Source organism: Penaeus monodon, unplaced genomic scaffold, assembly GCF_015228065.2.
Source record: "Penaeus monodon isolate SGIC_2016 unplaced genomic scaffold, NSTDA_Pmon_1 PmonScaffold_1180, whole genome shotgun sequence".
Classification (NCBI taxonomy): domain Eukaryota; kingdom Metazoa; phylum Arthropoda; class Malacostraca; order Decapoda; family Penaeidae; genus Penaeus; species Penaeus monodon.
In genome coordinates this window covers 12,501-32,937 of record NW_023640603.1, presented here as the reverse complement: position 1 = coordinate 32,937, position 20,437 = coordinate 12,501, and the positions used below count along the sequence as shown (strand labels likewise).

The 20,437-nt window shown below is 37.8% G+C and overlaps 4 pseudogenes; 2 read left to right on the top strand and 2 right to left on the bottom strand.

The window, feature by feature from the left end:
- Nucleotides 1–4,026: 4,026 nt before the first annotated feature.
- Nucleotides 4,027–4,642, bottom strand: LOC119568960 (annotated as a pseudogene).
- A 224-nt stretch (nt 4,643–4,866) lies between these two features.
- Nucleotides 4,867–5,281, top strand: LOC119568959 (annotated as a pseudogene).
- A 2,954-nt stretch (nt 5,282–8,235) lies between these two features.
- LOC119568958 lies at nt 8,236–8,653 on the top strand (annotated as a pseudogene).
- A 5,345-nt stretch (nt 8,654–13,998) lies between these two features.
- LOC119568957 lies at nt 13,999–14,589 on the bottom strand (annotated as a pseudogene).
- Nucleotides 14,590–20,437: the final 5,848 nt, after the last annotated feature.

The following is a 20,437-nucleotide window of genomic DNA, read 5'->3' as shown; positions in this document are numbered from 1 at the left end:
GTGTGTGTGTCATGGGTGTCTATATGTAACATGCGCATATATACTATATATGTATGTATATATATCTGTCTGTCCCGTCGCTCTCTATATATGTTTTTTATATCGTGTGTGTAGTGTACAGAACCGATAAATAGCAATTCGAGTGGAAATAATGTTTGAATTTCTTGTGTATACATCCCTTCTATATCCAGGCTCTTTTATTAATTAACTACCAATATCTGTGGTCTAAGTATGATATACAACATAATATAGGTAAGAGGTTGCACATGAGTCACCGCATACTTCAATTGGAATTGACGGATGGCCTTACATAGATATATGTTTACATAGATTATCGATCGATCGATTAATAGCTAGCTAGCTAGCTAGCTTATAAAATGTATGTATAATACAGATGACGTAGAGAGTACCATGAAGTAGTTTCTCTTTATTGACATCATTATGTCAATAAGAAAAGCTACTGAATATGAGGTTTTCATAAGTAAAATTTTTCCCCCCCCCCTTAAAAAGGTTTTAATATATTACGATAGTTTATGTATTTGTATCTTCGCTTGGGGTACAAGTAAACGGGATACCAAAATTAAGAACAAAATCCAGAAGAAATATTGTATATTAATTACTTTTAGAAAGCAATAAGTATAGAGTAAGTGCCAACAACTAAAAATACGCCATTATGACAATATTACGTATAATATTGATACAAAAATGGAAAAAATAATACAAGCGAAAGCGATTCAATCTATGAAAGGGTTCCTACATCAGCCCTTATTTGTCGTTCACGATGAATGGACCCTTTAATTTATCGACACTTATAATCTAGTTTGCTTTTTGTGAATATCAGTTGTAAAAACATTAGTATTTGATGCTAGTACGTAATATTTGTCTTATATATGCTTAGGGCGCTACACTAATTCAAGTGTCTATGATTATAACGGACTGTAACCGACCATTCCATCATTGTTGTGTTACTTTGAACTGTCTTCCGTCAAACATAGTCGTGCAAACGAGTCAGTTCGGTGTGTGTGTGGTTATGCAGTGGTTAAGAAGGCAATATTGGGTGTGTGACATTTGTGCTAGAGTCCATTTTCCCTGTGGTAGTTGTCCGAGGCTTGGGCGTTTTAGGCTCCCCAAGTACAAGAGCAAAGTAAATTAAATTGAACATGAAATGGATTGGATTTGATTTGATTGATTTTTTTTTTTTTTTTTTTTTTTTTTTTTTTTTTTTTTTTTTAGTATTATTTTATTGCATTGTTGTTTTTTGCTGCTGTGTTTGATTTTGAAGTAATGCTTGCTCTCTCCTCTCTCTCTCCCCCCCCCCTCCTTTCGTGAATTTGTTTGATGCTTTGTGTGTTGTGTGTCCGTGGTCCTTAGTGCCACGGTGTAATTAGTTATTAGTGAGTTAGTTAGTTATTCCTTGTCCATAGTGCTTTGTGAATGTGTTTTTGTCGTATGTGGATGTGTGGTTGAGCATGTGAGTGTGTGTAGATTGATTGATTGTAATGTATGTTTGAGTATGCTGGTATGCATGATTGAGTATGCGAGATGTGTGATTTTTTTTTTGTATGACTAGAGTGTGAGATGTTTGTGTGTGTGAATGTTCTTGTGTGGATAGTGATGTGTGAATGTGCTTGTGTGAATTAGTGAGTGTGTGTGAATGTGTTTGTGTGAATGAGTGAGTGAATGTGTTTGTGTGAATGAGTGAGTGAATGTGTTTGTGTGAATGAGTGTGAGTGAGTGTGTGTGAATGTCTTGGTGATGAGTGATTGTTGTATGTGCTTGTTGGTTTAGTTGGGACTGAGCATGTGAAGTATGAATGGTGTGAGGATGTGCTCGTATGAGCGATTGATTATGCAGTGTGTGATTGATTGAGTGTAGTGGATTTGTGTTTGAGTGTAGGGTAATGTATATATGATAAGTGCATGTCCCGCATACGTATTGGTTGGTTGATTGTGGGAAAGGTAAGGTTAAGGTGGTGCTTGTGTTTTCCCGTCGCTCGCCTATGTATGCGTGAAGACTGAATGAATGAATGAATGAAATGAGTGTTGCTGTAAGACGTTGGTGTTGCAATCTCATGTTTCTATTGTGTGAATTTCTTGTTCGTTAATGTCCACGAGCTTGTTTACGATCCTTGTGATGATTTGTACGTTTGTGTGGCTGTCTGTGTGTGTGTGTGTGTGTCTTCGTGCCTCGAAGAGGTTTCATTCGTTCATTCGTGTTTGTTTGTGTGTTTCTCTTATCTGTGTTGTTATGTGGGAATATAATAATAGCAGTTGTAAGCGTGTCATGTGGTAATAAGCCTGGCTTTTGTTTCTTTTTGGGGGGTACTTCTCAATGTTGGGTTACATACATACATACACACACACAGCAGCCACCAGCAGACTCGAATGTTTGCCGTACAATTTGGTCATTCCTATGTATGTATGTATGTATGTATGATGGTAATGTATTTATTCCTACGTGGTTATGTAGATAGGTAGTAGGTAGCGTTCTCTATTTATCCTATGCTGACGACTGTAGGTGGTTCTGTCAGCTATGTCTGTGTGAATCCGAAGTAGTAGCTTGCATTAATTGTTTTACTTTTGCTCTGTGTGTCTTTTTCTCCCTTTCTCGTGTGAGCGTCTTTTTATTCCTTCCTCTGTGGATCTTTCTCCTTTTCCTCGTGTGGTCCTTTCGGTAGCAGCGGCAGCGATCTCGTATGCATCTTGCTGACCTGTGTTCAAAAACCCTCCTCCTCGTGTCTCATTCCTTTCACACAGGGGGCTGGGTATTTAGAAGGCAAACTCAAACACCCGGCATGCAGGCTATATACGACTGGTCAGCACACCCTTGTCTAAACACCCTTAGGGAAGATACTCTTAACTGTGCTACACGCCTTTTCAAATTTCTGCCCAATGCACTCAAGTCGCACCAAAATGAAACGGTCGCCATTTATCACAAACACTGACATTATATCTACTTTACTCTTTCTTCTCAGCATAGACGCCTGCTGTATACATGGATCATGGAAACGCACACTCAAGACATAGACTCGAGAAGGAATAATGCCTGATGCAAACAAATACAAGGAGAATAATGTGCTTTCTAATGATATTTTCCGTCTCACTCAAGGAAAAGCATTGACTATCAAATATAAAATAAGACGCGCCTCAACACTTCCCTCACAGCAGATACCACATGTTACACCAGGTTGTTTGTTTGTGTGTGTGTGTGTGCGTTTGTTTTGTTTTTTGTTTGCTTGCTTGGCTTCTTGCTTGCTTGCTTATGCATGATGGTTGGTTAATAAGTTTTCAAGTCTTACATTATCACTAATACTTAATCTATACCATACACACTTTAATTGACACATGATCCAATCTTACAGCTAATAATGTAGATTGATAACAAAGCAAGAACAACAGTATTTGTAATCGCCACTGGGACTCATGTTTACCAACATGTTACACCTGTTTTTTGTGTTTGTGTTTGTTTTTGTTTTTTTTTTTTTTTTTTTTTTTTTTTTTTTTTTTTTTTTTAAAAGAGAAAAAGCAGAGTTTTTTTTTTTTTTTTTTTTTTTGCTTGCTTTGCTTATGCAGATGTTGGTTATCAAAATTTATCATAATACTTACTCTAACCATGCACGACTTATGACATATCAAGCTTACAGCTTAATAATGATAAGGTAATATTCTCATTAATAACAATAACACAACACATCGAAAAACAATATTTGTAATCGCAACACTGGGACTCTTTTTACCAACATGTTACACCTGATTGTTTGTTTGCTTTCGTTGCTTGTTTATGCATGATTGGTTATCAAGCTTAAAATTATAACTAATAATTACTATAAACATACACACCTTACTGTTTATAGTGATAATAATTAATAATAAAACCATACACAATATGGTGCTAGAAACAATATTTACACTGGTGACTTCGCCGCAATTTTGTTGGGGATTATTTTTGGGTTGTTTTTTGACCGTGTAACGAACAGTCAGGAAATCTGTAAATCGATATCCTCTTTTTATATAGTATTTGTAGGACCTAAGATAGGTCCAAGGTTTTTGGTTTGGTGGAGGGTTGTTTGTTTTTGGTGGTAATAGTTGACGGTGAAAACGTTTTAAACCTCCGGAAACCGTACTGGGTCGTCCCCTGGCGCTGAGGGCGTACACCGACGTCCATGGCGGTGGACGGTCTTGCCTCTTGGCGTGCTCGGTGTAGGTGACGGCGTCACGGATCACGTTCTCGAAGGAACACCTTGAGGACACCACGGGTTTCTTCGTAGATGAGACCAGAGTACGCTTGACACCGCCGACGGCAGCAAAGACGCGGATTGCAGGCTTGGTTGATACCCTGATGTTATCACGCAACACCTTGCGATGACGCTTGGCTCCACCCTTTCCGAGACCCCCTTTCCGCCCTTTAGCCTCGTCCTTCTGTTGAGTACGGATTTCTTGCTCCGAGTCAGCCTATCAATGTCGGTGGGCGGAGCGAGTAAGGCTACCGCGGGCCCGCCGTTCTGCGTAGCGCGAGGCGGCTCCACCCACTCAGCTGAGCGCTCATCTAACTGACCGCTCTGCAAAGACAACCTCTCTAAGCCTGTGTTTATCGTCAAAGCCGCACGCACACGAAGGCTTGCAATGGATGTGGCCATAGCCATTGCTATCAGACTAATCAATTGGAATCCACATGGCGTCAAGTTAGGCCGCGTACAGGACCTCACAAGTGCCGTAATACTCGCGGCATATTTACCCACAGAAATAGGCGGGATAACCACACTCTCGGCAGCCACACGCGACTTCGGCCAGCTCCCGCTCGCTCTCCTATAAATTGACGTCTTGACGTGAGCAGCGTTTTCATATGCTATTTAGATACAAACTCGCAATGGCACGTACCAAGCAGGCTGCACGTAAGTCTAAACGAGGCAAGGCCCCCCGCAAGCAGTTGCCACCAAGGCAGCACAAGTCTGCCCCTTGCTACCGGAGGTGTCAGTAGCCCCATCGTTACAGGGCTGGAACCGTTGCCCTCCGTGAGATCCGTCGTTAACAGAAGAGCATGAGCGCCTCATCCGCAAGCTGCCACTTCCACGTCATCGTCGCGGGATTTCCCAGGACTTCAAACTGACCTCCGCTTTCCAGTCCTCTGCTGTCATGGCTCCTGCAGGAAGCTTCCGAGCTTACCTGGTCGTCCTCTTTGATGACACCAACCTGTGCCTATCCCGCCAAAAGAGTCCACAATCATGCCTAAGGACATCCAACTTGCTCGCCGTATCCGCGGAGAGACGCGCCTAAGGTTTTGATTGCATCCTGCAACACAAACTATATCCTCGGCCCTTGTTTCCAGCCTAAATTTTAATCTCAGAGAGATGAAATACAGGACTAAGTCATATCAAATGGTGTACATGTAACAGACGGCAATAATAATAATAGTGATAAAGCATATTAAATCAAACGGCTTATATAATGTTGATTAAGCTACATATTCCTAAAAATGTACAACACTGCTTACGCACGACACATACACAGCCTCTCTTTCATATATATCAATATACTACATACAAATATATATTGTATATATATACACACATAACCTATCTCTCTGGCTCTCATTGTATATATATTCATAATGTGTGTGTGTATATATATATATATGATATATATATATATCTATATATATATATATCTATTTATTGTTATAATACTATATATATAGCCTCTCTCATTATTATATATCTAATTTATATATATAATATAATTATAATATAATCCATATATATATACACATATATACATACACACATATTATATCTATAGTTTGTATATTAATACTGTATATATATACACCACTACACTTCTCTCTCTCATATAATATACATACATACTATCTTCGATCTATATATATATATCTACATAGTATCATTATAACATGTATCGCATGATATATACATATATTATACACACATATATATATACACAGACATACACACTCTCTCTCATTTTATATATATCTAGATATGAGATTTAGAATTGGCGTATATATATCTATATACATACATACATACATAGATACACACACATATATATATATTACTCTATATATATATACTATATAGTTGTATATAATACTGTATATATATATATATATACACACACATACACTCTCGCTCTCTCCCTCATTAATATACATATATATATATATATATTATATATAGCAAAAATATATCATGTATCCATATATTACACATAGATACATGTATACATATATATTGTATATCTATACACACACACACATACACACACTCTCATCTGCATGTATAGATATCCTTATTGTGTAATATTGTAATATAGCAGCACACACACACACACAGACGACGCCCACACACACACAACACACACCCACACACACACCACACTACACGCACACACATATAGATCTATTGTATATAAATAATGTATATATGAGATATATTACAACTACACACACACACTCTCCTCTCTCTCGTCTCATTATACGGAGATTATATTGCGTATATATGTATATTATGTATATTTATATAATATATTATTTAATATATATATATATTGTTTGAAAATACTGTTATATATACACACTCTCTCTCTCTTGTATATATATTACTATATTGTGTGTGTGTGTGTGTGTGTATACTGTATTATTATACACACCACTCTCTCTCTCAGTATTTTATATATATTGTATATATATAGTATTATAATAAATACTGTATTATATATAGCATACACACACGACACATACACTTCTCTCATGCCTATATCATTCATATTATACATGAGTATATACCTATAGCACACACACAATAAATTATTATGATATAATATAGATCATATATCTAATATAATCTATATATATTGCGAATCAAGACCCAACTACACTAAACATTATCTATGACTCACTTTGAGTACATAATAAAATCAAATGCCATGATCCAAGTCCTATCTACTAATAATAATAAATATACAGGAGTAGGAGGAGTGAGTTGTAGTAGTAGTAGTCGTCTGACCCTAGGTGAACTACTACAATCCACTGATGTGCACATTCCTTGAAATAAGAGACGGGAAATGTTGTTTTTTCTTTCTAATAACCATTTGATAAAATGGATTAGTGTCCATTATTCTTATAATGAGACTATGGTTTCGACATGTTGGTAAGAATAAATGAACTTATAGGACAAGTAATGGTACTGGTACCTAGTATATGTTATCACAATGTTTGATAATAATAAACTGTAGGACGAGCAATGGTAGAGTAGTAATACTATAATTATCACAATTGGTTAATAATAAATAACTTATAGACAGTAATGGTAGTGGTAGTATATAGGAGTATAAAATTCATTATCACATGTTGGCAATATACTGAACTTCATAGAACAGAATGGTATTGGTGGCCAGGCCAGTAGTAGCAGTAGTATTGTAAGTATAGTAGTAAAAAGTATTACAGTATTAGTAGTACTATACTACTTACTAGTAGTACTAGTACTACAGGAAAGTAGTGGTGCAATTGGTTACTGAACGTCATTGTATATCTGCTTTATCACCATCAGTGGCTCCTGAAAGGAGCCGATGTGTTCTAGGAGGCAAGTAAATCATGCAACCATAGAGATTTACTTGGAAGAAGTGTACCTTGGTGACGCCTTAGTTTCCCCCCTCACTAACGGCGTGTCTTAGCAGTTCTACCGCAGCATCAACCTGACAGCGGTCCTGAATCTCCCGCTGTTGATGGTGGAACCGCTTGTTGTAGTGTGCAAAAGCGGGGAAGCCTCAGCTGCAATGCGTGTTCAGAAAATGTCATTCCACGAAAGAGTTCATGATAGACATGGCCTAGGAGGAGATACCTTGTCAGGGTGTACTGCTGAGCACCTTGTATATTTAGATTCTGTAGCTCTCCTTCCTCCTGCGCTTCTTCTTCTCATCAACCCTTGGTGATAGCTTTTGGGCCTTACCACGGCTTCTTGCATGCCGATTCCGGAAGTTTGGGTGGCATTGATGTCAATCGTACTTCGGCACGAAGATGAAGCTCACCCACCTTAACCACTTTTCCTTTATTGTTTCGACGCGCAGTGCCACCTCCGCGACCGGACCAACGATACGGCTCCATCTGAGCCGTTCCACAGGCCAGCCGTCGCAATCTGACTCAGTCACCCGGACCGCCTATAAAAGACTAAGCTCGACTAAACAGCGATAGGGTTATAAAGTACCCCTAACAACAAACATCATGTCGGGTCGTGGGTAAGGGTGGTAAGGTAAAGGGCAAGTCAAAGTCCCGCTCATGCAGGGCCGGCTCTCAGTTTCCCCTGTTGGCAGAATTCCCGCCTCTGCGTAAGGGCGAACTACCCGAGCGTGTGGGAGCTGGTGCCAACCCGTGTACCTGGCTGCCGTCATGGAATACCTGGCCGCTGAGGTCCTGGAATTGGCAGGTTACGCCCTCTCTTGACACACGAAGACCCGTATCATCCCGCCGTCACTTGCAGCTTTGCCATCCGTACGATAAGAGCTCAGCTAAGCTGCTGTCTGGCGTCACCATTGCCCAGGGTGGTGTTCTGCCCTAACATCCAGCTGTGCTCCTCCCAAGAAGACCGAGAAGAAATACACATTTTTCCGTGTTTTCCCGATCTCAACATCGGCTCCTTTAGGAGCCACAGCATCTCTAATGAGAAATTGACACCTGCTATTATAATATTAATTATGGCCATAACTCCATAACACACACCTACATTGTGTATTTATGACTTGATATTAGTAGCAATAAATGTACAGCTATTCATATACGATTACAGACACAAACGCATCTATGTTTAAGAGCACTGGTTACATTAAGTTAAGAGACCGAAACACATTCAATTGATTTCACACATCAAACATACATACATACATACATACATATATACATACATCACAGACCCAATAAACCTTACATTTTGGGGATATGTAAATGCCACTGTAAGGCAAATTTGGTGCAACACATGTCTTACCTGAACTGCACCTCATACATCTACATGTATACTTGTGTCAAGATCTCTATATATCACACAGTAGCACATACATCTACATATAACATATGTATGTGTATGGATATACGATCATATAATGAAAAAAATGTATACACATAGATTGTCTATATATGACTACATATATACACACAACATATGGAGGTAGTATGTATTATAAATATTTATATTATATATAGAAGAGAGAGGATAGATGTTGATGAGAAATATAGAAGATGAGAGATAGAAGAGATATGACCAAGATAAAGAAAATATGAAGAGGATAGAAAAGTATAGAAGAGGGTAGGATAGGAAGAAGTGAGATGATAGGAAGAGGATAGAAAAAGATAGAAGAGGATAGGATAGAATATACGAGATAGATGTGGATAGAAGATGAAGTAGGATAAAAAAGTGAAAAAGATAGAAGCAATGAGGGATGAAGGATAGAAAAAGATAGGAAGAGGTAGGATAGAAGATAAGAGGATAGATGTGATGAGAAGATACAAGATAGAGGATAGAAGATGATAAAAAAGATAGAAGTGAAGGATATAAGAAAATATGAAGAGGATAGAAAAAGATAGAAGAGGATAGGATAGAAGATGAGCGATTATGTGATCGGCATAATAGAGCTAGAGGATATATGTGGCTAGAAGATGAAGATGAGTAGGATTATGTGGATAGAAGATAGAAAGAGAGGCATATATGTGGATACGAAGACAGAATATGAGAGGATAGACGAAATAGGAAGGAAGATGAGAGGATGAGGATAGAAAAAGATAGAATGGAGAGGAAAGGAAGAGGAGGAATAAGATAGAACTGAGAGGATTAGACGAGGTCGAACGAAAGCGAGAGACGAGAAGATAAGAGAAGAGAAAGAGAAGAGAAGAGAAGAGACGAAGAGAGAGAGAGAAGAGATTCTCTTCTCTTTGCTCTTCTCTTCTCTTCTCTTCTCTCTCTTCTCTTCTCGCTCTTCGCTTCTCTTCTCTTCTCTTCTACCTCTTTCCTATCCTCTCATCTTCTATGCTTCTTCTATCCTCTCCTTTCTCTCCACTCTAGCTTCTTCTATCCTATCCTCTCATCTTCTCTCCTATTTTCTTCTATCCTCTCATCTCTGTCTTCTCTCCACATATATCCTTCTCATCTTCTATCTGTTCTAGCCACTATATCCTCTCATCTTTTCGAGCCTATCCTCTTCTATCTTTTCTATCCTCTTCTTTTTTCTTCTTCCTCTCATCTCTATCTTTTTCTATCCTCTTCTTCCTCTCATCTTCTATCTTCTATCCACATCTATCTTCTCACCTTTCTATCCTATCTTCTCTTCTTTTTCTATCCTCTCTATCTCCTCATCTTCTATCCTATCCTCTTCTATTCTTGTTCTAGCCTCTTCTATTTTCTTCTATCTTTTTATATCCTCTTCTACCCTCTCATCTTCTATCTTCTATCCACTCTATCCTCTCATCTCTATATAATATATATATATATATATAGCATACATACATACATTGTGTGTGTATATATGTTAGTCATCATATAGATAATATGATGTGTATACATTTTTTCCATATAGTAAGTGTTATATATACACATACATATGTTATATGTATATGTAATTGTGTGTAGATATAAGAGATCTTGACAACAAGTATTATACATGTAATTATGAGTGCATCAGGTAACATGTGTGGCAACAAATGCCTTACAGTGGCCTTTACATATACACCAAAATGTCATGGTAGATGAGGGTCTTGTTATTGTCTGTATCTCTGTATGTATTGTGTTTATGATGTTTTGATTTGTGAAATCAATTGAATGTGTTTTCGTCTCTTACCTTACTGTAATCCTTTTGCTCTTAAAACATGATGCGTTTGTGTCTGTAATTCGTATATGATCTAGATTACATTTATTGCTACTATATCAGTCATCAATACAAAATGTATGGTGTGTGTTATGAGTATGCATTTATTATTATAATAGATTTGTCAATTTTCTCATTAGGAGATGCTGTGGCTGCCTAAAGGAGCCGAGTTGAGATGGGACAACCAAGAAAAATGTTTATTTCTTCTCGGTCTTCTTGGGGAGGCAGCACAGCCTGTATGTTAGGCTAGAAACGCACCCTGGGCAATGGTGAGCAGACCCAGCGCTTGTGAGCTCTTCATGCGTTACGGATGGCAAGCTGCAGTGACGGGGGATGATACGGTCTTCTTGTTGTCGACGAAGGCGCGTTTACCTGCCAATTCCATGACCTCAGCGCCAGGTATTCCATGACGGCGAGCCAGTACATCGGGGTCCCCACTCCCACACGCTCGCGTAGTTTCCCTTACGCGAGAAGGCGGTGAATTCTTCCAACAGGGAACTGAAGGCCGGCCCTGATGGAGCGGACTTTGACTGACCCTTTACCTTCACCCGTACCACGGACCAGACATGATGTTTGCTTGTTATGTACTTTATAAACCTTAGCGCTGTTTGTTCAGACTTTAGCTTTATAGGCGGCCCGGTGCCTGAGTCATTATTGCGACGGCTGGCAGTTGGAACGGACCTAGGGGGAAAGTATCGTGTCCTGTACGCGGAGGCTGCAGTGCGCGTCGACAATAAAGGAAAAAGTGAGTGGGAGCTTCATTCTTCGTGCCGTAAGTACGATTGACATCATGCCACCCAAAACTTTCCGGAAACAGCCTGCCAAGAAGGCCGGTAAGTGCCCAAAAGTCTATCACCAAGGGTGATAAGAAGAAGAATCCGGCATGGTAAGTAGACTACAGCATCTACAAATTAGAAAAAACAACATCTACAAGGTGCTCAGCAGGATCCACCCTGACACTGGTATCCTCCCTCCAATGGCCCATGTCTACATGACTCTTTTCGTAATGATTTTTTGAACGCATTGCAGCTGAGGCTTTCCGCCTTGCACACTACAACAGCCGTCACCATCACCCAGCCCGGAATTCAGACCGCTGTCAGGTTTGTTGCTGCCCGAGAACTGCTAAGCACGCGTTTAGTGGGGAACTAAAGGCCGTCACCAAGTACAACTCTCCACGTAAATCTCTGAGGTTTTCTGATTTACTTGCCTCCTATAACAACTCGGCTCCTTAGAGCACAGAATCGTGATAAAGCGAGATACAATGACGTTAGTAACCCAATTGCCACAACTACCTTTTCGCTGCTAGTACTAGTACTACTAGTAGTAGTATTAGTACTACTACTACTGCTACTACTACTACTACTACTACTACTACTACTACTGCTGCCACCACTACCATTCTGTCCTATAAGTTTATTTATTATTACCAACTTGTGATAATATAGTACTACTACTACCATTACTGTCCTACATGTTTATTATTATCAACATTGTGATAATCATACTACTAGTACCAGTACCATTACTGTCCTATAAGTTCATTTATTCTTACCAACATTGTGATAATCATAGTCTCAATAAGAATAATGACACTATCCATATCAATGGTATTAGAAAGAAAAACACATTTCCCGCCTATTCAAGGAATGTGCAAATCAGGATAGTAGTTCACTAGGGCCTACTACTACTTCTACTACAACTACTCCTCCTACTCCTGGTATATTTATTTATTTATTCAGTAGATAGACCTTGGATCATGGCATTTGTTTATTCTGTCACTCAAAGTGAGTCATAAGATAATGTTTAGTGTTAGTGTGGTCTTGATTGCAATATATATATATATATATATATATATATATATATATATATATTGTGTGTGTGTATAGGTATATATATGTATATATATGTATATGATATAGGAATGAGAGAGTGTATGTGGTGTGTGTGTATGTATATATATATACATATTTATATATATAATATATATAATATATATAATATACATATAATGAGAGAGAGAGTGTGTGTGTTAATATATACAGTATACACACACACACACACAATATATATAATATATATACAACTGAGAGAGAGAGTGTGTATATATACATTATTTTTTCACACAATATATATATATATATATATATATAATATATAATATACAATATATAATATACGCAATATAATATCCGATGTGAGAGAGAGAGAGAGAGTTTTGTGTGTATGTATTATATATATATACAGTATTTATATACATATATATATATATATGTGGGTTTGTTTGTGAGTGTGTGTGTGTGTGTGTGTGTTGTGTCTATATATACATATATATACACAATAGGATATATATACAATGAGAGAGAGAGTGTGTATTTGTTGTTATATATATACATATTATATATAATATATATATATGTATATATATATATATATATTATATATATATTATATATATATATATATATAATATATATATATATATATATAGTAGTAGAGTTGTGGTGTGTATATGTATGTATGATATATTATATACGAATATAATATATATATATATATATAATGAGAGAGAGTGTGTATGTGTGTGTATATATATTATTGTGTATATATATTATATATTATACATTATATATTATATATATATATATGATGATATATGTGTATATATATATATATAATGGATGTATGTGTTATGTATATATATATATATATAATATATATAATGGATAATTATATATATATATATATTAAATAGAGAGAGGTATATATATAGTATTTATATACAATATATATATATATATATATACATATATACACACACATTATGATATATATACAATGAGAGACAGAGAGATAGTGTATGTGTATATATATACAATATATATATGTATGTATGTATATTATTATATGAAAGAGAGGCTGTGTATGTGTGTGCGTAGCAGTGTGTACATTTGTATGTATATGTGCTTATCAACATTATATAGCCGTTTGTTTACATATGCTTATCACTATTATTATCTTGCCGTCTGTGTACATGTACACCATTTGATATGACTTGTCTGTATTTCATCTCTCTGAGAATTAATTTTAGGCCCTGAAAAGGGCCGGGGGAAAATAGTTTTGTGTTGCAGGTATGCAATCAAAACCTTAGGCGCGCTCTCCGCGGATAACGGCGAGCAAGTTGGATGTCCTTAGGCATGATTGGACTTTTTGGCGTGGAAGCGCAAGGTTGGGTCCTCAAAGAGGCCGACCAGAAGCCTGGGAAGCTTCCTGCAGGGGCCATGACAGCCAGAGGACTGGAAGCGGAGGTCGTCTGGAAGTCCTGGGCAATCTCGCGACGAGACGCTGGAAGGGAGCTTGCGGATGAGGACTAGTGCTTCTGGTAAGGGACGGATCTCACGGAGGGCAACGGTTCAAGGCCTGTAACGAGGGGCTTCTGACCCTCCGGTAGCAGGGGCAGATTACGTGCTGCCTTGGTGGCCAAACTGTTTGCGGGGGCCTTGCCCCCCGGTTTAGACTTACGTGCAGTCTGCTGGTACGTGCCATTTGCGAGTTTGTATCTAAATAGATATAAAACGAGCTCACGCTCAAGACGGTCATTTATAGGAGAGCGAGCGGGAGCGGCGAGTCGCGTGTGGCTGCGAGAGTGGGCTTAATCCGCCCTTTCTGCTGGTAAATATTGCCGGAGATAGGGAAATTGTGAGTCGTGTAACGCGGCCCTTGGACCCATGTTGATTCCAAGTTGATTTTTGAAGCAATGGTATGGCCAAATCCATTGCAAGCCTTGGGGCGCGTGAGCCTTTGGCCCGTTTAACAAGCTAGCAGAGGTTGTATTTGCAGAGCGGTCAGTTAAGATAAGGCTCAGCTGAGGGCCGCCTCGCCGCTACGCAGACGGGGGCCCGCGGTAGCCTTACTCGCTCTCGCCACCGAATTTGATCTGGCTGATCGGAGAAGAAATCCGTACTCAACATGACAGGACAGGCAAGGGCGGAAAGGGGCCGGAAAGGGTGCGCCAAAGCGTCATCGCAAGGTGTTGCGTGATAACATTCCAGGGTAATCACCAAGCCTGCAACCGTCGTCTGCTCGCCGTGGAGGTGTCAAGCGTATCTCTGTTAAATCTACGAAAAAAACTGGTGTCCTCAAGGTGTTCTCGAGAACGTGATCCGTACCCCGTCACCTACACCGAGCACGCAAGAGGAAGACGTCACCGCCAGAACGTCGTGTACGCCTCAAGCGCAGGGGACGAACCCTGTACGGTTTCGGAGGTTAAACGTTTTCACCGTCACTATTACCACCAAAACAAACAACCCCACAAACCAAAAACCTTGGACCTATCTTAGGTCTACAAATACTCTATAAAGAGGATATGTTTTGACAGCTCTCCTGCTTGTTCTTAAAACGGTCAAAAACAAAACCCAAAAATAATCCCCAACAAACTTGGGCGGTCCCAGTGTGAAAATATTGTTTTTCTAGCACCACTATTTTTTTATTGTTTTTATTATTATTATTATCACTATTAAACATGTAAGGTGTGTAGGTTATAGTAATATTAGTTATAATTTAAGTTTGATAACCAACATCATGCATAAGCAAGCAAGCAAGCAAACAAACAATCAGGTGTAACATGTTGGTAAACATGAGTCCCCAGTGTTGCGATTAAACAAATATTGTTTTTTTTTTTGCTGTGTTGTTATTGTTTTTAATGAGAATATTATCCTTATCATTATTAAGCTTGTAAGCTTTGATATGTCATTAAAGTGTGTATGGTTAGAGTAAGTATTATTGATCATTTGATAACCAACATCATGCATAAGCAAGCAAGCAAACAAACAAACACACACAAACAATCAGGTGAAAACATGTTGGAAAACATGAGTCCCCAGTGTTGCGATTACAAATACTGTTATTTTTTGTTTTTGTTATCATTATCATTATTAAGCTTGTAAGATTTGATATGTCATTAAAGTGTGTAGGGGTTAGAGTAAGTATTAGGATAATGAAGCTTGAAGAACCAACATCATGCATAAGCAAGCAAGCAAGCAAGCAAGCAAGCAAACAAACAAACAAAAAAACGCACACACCCCACCACACACACCCCAAACAACCTGGTGTAACATGTTGGTATACTGCTGTGAGGGAAGTGTTGAGGAGTTTATTTTATTATTTGAGTAGTCATGTTTTTCCTTGAGTGAGACGGAAATATCATTGAAATGCAACATTATTCTCCTTGTATTTGTTTGCATCAGCATTATTCCTTCCTCGAGTCTATTTGTCTTGAGGGGTGCGTATTCCATGATCCACGTATACAGAAAGGCCGTCTATGCTGAGAAGAAAGAGTAAAGTAGATATAATGTCAGTGTTTGTGATAAATGGCTGACCGTTTCATTTGGTGCGACTTGAGTGCATTGGGCAGTAATATTTGAAAAGCGTGTAGCCACAATTTTAAAGGTATCTCCCAAAGGGTGTTTAGACACGTGTGTGCTGCTCAAGTGTATATATGCATGCATGCAGGTGGTTTGAGTTTGCTTCTAAATTACCCAGCCCCTGTGTAAAAGGGAAAATGAGACACGGAGGAGGGGGGTTTGAACACAGGTCAGCAAGATTGCTATACGAGATCGCTGCCGCTGCTACAGAAAAGACAACCGAGGAAAGGAGAAAGATCCACAGAGGAAGGAAGAAAAAGACGCTCACACAGAGGAAGGGAGAAAAAGACACACAGAGAAAAGGGTAAAAAAAAATTAATGCAAGCTACCCCTTCGTTTCACCACAGACACAGTACAGAACACCTACAGTCTGTCAGATAGATAATAGATACTCTCCCTACCTACCTATCTACATAACCAACATGACATACATCCCATACATACATACATACATAGATGCATAATTGTACGGCCAACATTCGAGTCTGGCTGGCTGGGCTGTGTGTGGGGTATGTATGTATGTAACCCAACATTGAGAAGGAAAACCCCCCAAAAAAAAAAAAGAAAAAAAAAGCCAGTTATTACTCACAATGACACGCTTCCCAATGTATTTTATATTTCCCACCTACAAACACAGAAAAGGCAAAACACACAAACAAACACGAATGAACGAATGGAACCTCTTCGAGGCACGAAGAACCACACACACACACACACACACACCACACACAACTACACAAAACTTAAATCATGCAAAAGATCGAAAACAAGCTTTTGGACATTAACGAACAAGAAATTCCACAATAGCAACATGATTGCAACACCAACTCTTACCAGCAAGCACTCATTCATTCATTCATTCATTCATTCTTCCCACGCATCATAGGCGAGCGACGGGAACACAAAGCACCACTTACACCTTACCCTTTCCCACAATCAACCAACCATATACGTATGCGGGACATGCACTTATCATATATTCATTCCTACACTCAAACACAAATCCACACACTCAATCAATCACACACTCGATACTCAATCGCTCATACGAGCACATCCTCAAAACTCAATAAATTACATCACATGCTCAGTCACTCACACAAGCACATTCACACACACTCACTCATTCACACAAGCACATTCACACACTCACTCATTCACACAAGCACATTCACACATTCACTCATCCACACAAGCACATTCACACACACAAACACTCACACTCAGTCATACAAACACATTCACACACTCGCATACTCAATCATGCATACCAGCATACTCAACCATACATACAATCAATCAATCTACCCAAAACACTCACATGCTCAACCACACATCCACATACTCAAACACATTCACAAAGCACATGGAAAAGAAAAACTAACCAACTCACTAACTAACTAATTACACGTAGGCACTAAGGACCACGGACACAAACTACACAAAGCATCAAAAATTCAAGAAAGGAGGGGGGGGGGGAGAGAGAGAGAGGAGCAAGCATTATTCAAATCAAACACAGCAGCAAAAACAACAATGCAAAACAACTATCTAAAAAAAAAAAAAAAAAAAAAAAAAAAAAAAAAAAAAAAAAACAATCAAATCAAATCAAATCCAATCCATTTCATTTCAATTTACTTTACTTTGCTCTTGTCTCGGGGAGCCCTAAACGCCCAAGCCTCGGACAATACCACAGGGAAATGGACTCTATGCACACTGTCACACACCAATATTGGCCTTAACCACTGCATAAACCATCACACACCACCGAACTGCTCGTTTGCAAGACTAGTTTGACGGAAGACAGTTCAAAGTACCACCAATGATGAATGGTCGGTTACAGTCCGTTAAACATAGACACTTTGAATTAGTGTAGCTAGCAATATATAAGAAAAATATTACTGTACTAGATCAATAATTTAATGTTTTTAAACGTATTCACAACAAGCAAACTAGATTATTAAGTGCGATAAATTAAAGGGTCCATCATCGTGAACGATCAAATAAGGGCGATGTAGGAACCCTTTTCAATAGATTGAATCGTTTTCGCTTTTATTTTATTTTTTTTTTTGTATCAATATTATACGTATTATTGGTCATAATGGCGGATTTTAGTGTTGTAAATTACTTATATATATTTCTTTCTAAAAAGTCATTCATATACAATATTTCTTTTTGGGATTTTTTTTAAATTTTTGGGTATCCCCTTTTACTTTTCCCCCAAGCGAAGTATACAAATACATAAACTATTCGTAATATATTACTAGGAATTTTACTTATGAAAACCTCATATTCAGTAGCTTTTTTTATTGACATAATGATGTCAATAAGAGAACTACTGCCATGGAAACTCTCTCTTCCTCTGTATATACATACATTTATAGCTAGCTATCTATCTATCTATCGATCGATCGATCTATCTATGTAAAACATAAAATCTATGTATGCATCCTCATATACAATTGAAGTAAATGCGGTGACTCATGGGGCATACCTCTTACCTTATATTTATGTTGTATATCATACTATGACCACATATTTGGTAGTTAATTTTTAAATGAGCCTGGATATAGAAGGCTATGTATACACATAGACATTCAAACATTATTTAAAACTCAAATTTGCTATTTATCGGTTTCTGTACACCTACACACACTGATATAAAAACATATATAGAGAGAAAACGGACAGACAGATATATAACCATACATATATGTAATATGCGCATGTTTACATATATACACCCATACACACACACACACGTACATATATGTATACATATACACACACAAACAGAAACTGATTAGGAACATGTGACAGCATGTTATGTTGACATAGCAAACACGCTATAGAGACTTGTTCGCTCACTGGCGCAGTTCTTACGCGCTAAATCAGGGTAAGATATGATTTATAATACTAGTGTATCACTTAAAATAAAGAAAAAATACATTTTTCTTTAAAAAAAAAAAACACTGTATAATTATGAAAGTAAAAACCCAATAGTAAATTAGAGTTAAGTATTAGAAAGTCATTATAAAAGACTTGGATTTATCGGTGTTTAGGAATAAGGATGGAAAATTTAAATAAATACTCGTAATGGTACAAATAAAAGATTCAATTCCCCCTGGTGCTTCTTATTGAGTAGAGACCCCTGATGCCGGATACAAAAAATTATAATATTAGATTAAAAAATAAAATAATAAAAATAATAATAATAATATTAATAATAATAATAATAAAATAATATATATAATGTAATAATAATAAAATATAATAATAAATAATAATAAGATAATAAAAAGTACAGCAGCGGTCCGTGGCAACACACACGTTTCGGGCATCCTCCTCACTCGCGGGAGAAAAAGTTTGTGCCTGGCTTCGGCGAAGTGAAGGCCGAGTTACGTTGCAGTATGAAGGCAGATGCAAGGAGCTCCTAGCAACATATAATAGTCTCTTCCATAGTCTATAAAAGAATATACAGGGGAAAATGTCGCCCCGCCGCGCCTCCGACAGGAGTGTGTTGCCACCTCGAGTTTATCAATTTCCGATATGAGGATAATATCCGAGGATATTAAGTGTGTATATATATGTTTATATGTATGCATCTATTAAGTAAGTGAGTGAGTATGTATGTATGCATGTATTATGTATGTATGTATGTATGTATGTATGTATGTATGGTAGTATGTAGACATATGTGTGGGGTGTTTACGTATGTATATATATATAATAATCTATATAATATATATATATAATATGAATGTATCTATTTATATATATGCCTATATGTATGTTTACCCATTATAACTTGACCCATTCTATCCATCCTTGTATATATGTATGTGTATGAGCCTGTATGTATGGTTACACTTGCGACCTAAAACTAAAATAAGCAAACCAAACCTAATCTATCATATCCTATCCTATCCTTGTCAGTTTCTATGTATGTATGTAAAGTATGTATGTATGTATGCCTGTATGTATGTATGTATGTATGATGTATGTATGTTTATGTATGTATGTATGTATGTATGTAAATAAACCTAAACCCCAAACCCAGCCTAACCAACCTATCCTATCCTACCCATCCTATCATCCTATCCATCCTATCCCATCCTATCCTATCTTATTTTTTATTTTATCCTATCTATCCTTGTA